This window comes from Teleopsis dalmanni, chromosome 1, assembly GCF_002237135.1.
Source record: "Teleopsis dalmanni isolate 2A chromosome 1, ASM223713v2, whole genome shotgun sequence".
Lineage (NCBI taxonomy): Eukaryota > Metazoa > Arthropoda > Insecta > Diptera > Diopsidae > Teleopsis > Teleopsis dalmanni.
Window position 1 is genome coordinate 233274637 of NC_051846.1, and position 2069 is coordinate 233276705.

A 2069-nucleotide genomic window follows, 5' to 3' on the forward strand; every position below is an offset into this window, starting at 1 on the left:
TCATCAGTGGTGTTGGAAATATTTCTTAGTATTTAGACAACAAATATGTCCAAGCCATTTAAAAATAAGTGAGAGGAGGAGGATGTTTTTGCTAGATCATAATAACTGATTCTTTATATTTAAATAATTTCCAATAGTATATAATTTGTTAATAACATTTGTTACTATGGAATTTTTGTCCACTGTTGCAGCAAAGTATTAGAAAATGATCGAAAAAATTTTGCCTGAAAATATACAACAACAATATTTTTGTTTTTGGACTCTTGAACACGAACAGTTTTGAAAGCACTGAAAATTTCGAAATTGAATTATTTAATATTTTCGAATTTGTTATATTAGAAGATTATTGCTGTTAATAATACTTCGATCGTAGTTTTTGGACACCCTTTCTTACTTACAATAACAAGTTTTTTTATATCTTATATTTTATGATATATATTGCTCTTATAAAGAAGATTATTATAATATATGTCACTATATTTCAAAGTTTGTTACTAAACATGTTAAAAAATATTTCAAAATCTATAAGATCAAACTCCGCACTTTGATCTGCACTCGCTAGCGGCCCTGGTCCTGAAATATATATATGCACTATATATATATATATAACATATATATGTAATATTTGTATGTAATATTTATATATGAGCCATATGTATGAATACATTATGCAGTAAGTCAGTAATGGTCCAATAATCACGTCACTTGAGTTTAATTTGTGTTTTATAAGTACGGAAATGTTACGTTTATTTAGTTCTTTACATTTATTTGTATCTCAACATTTGCTGTTACTAAAGTCAATTGAGAATGGCGACAGAGCACGTTTTTTTAATGCGATGTTGTTATAATTTGTGGTAACTAGCAGCTGTTCGTGTTAATTTGTTTCTTAACTTTTTGCAAATTATTATTACTTAATTTATATTAAAAAAAAATTTTTTACACTTATTCAAGTAAGTTCAATGCTAGTTGAGAATAGATAACAGAAAGAATTATAATATGAGTTTTGACTGAACGGTATAGGTTGAACTATATCAGTTAAATATTCTGGAAATTGACATGAGCATTGAATTGAATTGAGCAGTAACAATGTATATATATATATACATATTATATATATATATCATATTATTAGCACTGAAAGTATTTATATATTTTTTTATAAGAAATTTTTTGAGGTGACATTCCTCCAATTTTTCTTCGGTCTTTTATCTTTTTTTAATGCTATAAGCTCACAATTTATTATTATTACTATATTTTTTATTTTTACTATTAATTTTTTCATTTTCATTAAAATTTATTTTAAATTTATTTTTATTTTATTTTTATAATTTTTGCTGTTTTTAGTATTATATTTATAATTATTTTATTTTTTATTTTTATTTTTATTATTATTTTTATTATACTCTTATTTTTATCATATTCACATATACATTCGCTATGCTGTATTAGTACGAAATCTTAAACCACCTGTAAAATTAATTATAATTGTAATAAAATTAATAAATTATATGGATTCAAATCGGCTTTTTAGCTAATTGAAAGGGATTCGTCACCCTCCATCACAACTAACTATATAACAAATTGTATTTATATTTTTAAAAGTTAGTTTTCAATACTATTTTTATGTAGAGACATTATTTATTGCATGCTTTTATAAATAATTAATTAATTATTTCAATTATTCTATAGCTTATGATTTTGTTCTAATACAACACAGCAATTGATTTTATTAATAAACTTTCATAGCAAATTAACAAAATCCCAATTTCGAACATACAAATCAAGTACGGCTTTGGATCAGTTGGCTAATGAATGCTGACTCTGATTTTTAAATTTGGCAAGGTATGAGTTCAACCCCAGGCACTTGCAGTTTTAAAAAATTATTTACGAATAATTAATTATAAGAAAAATAATTCCCAAGACCACTGTTGGGCCTTGGGTAATACTAGAAACATCTGTTTGACCAAAAAACTATTAGTTAAATAAATAAAAAATAACTTGTTTTTAATTCTTTTATATAAGTTTTTTTTTGATTTTTATATTTTTTTCTATTTCTTTTATATATTTTT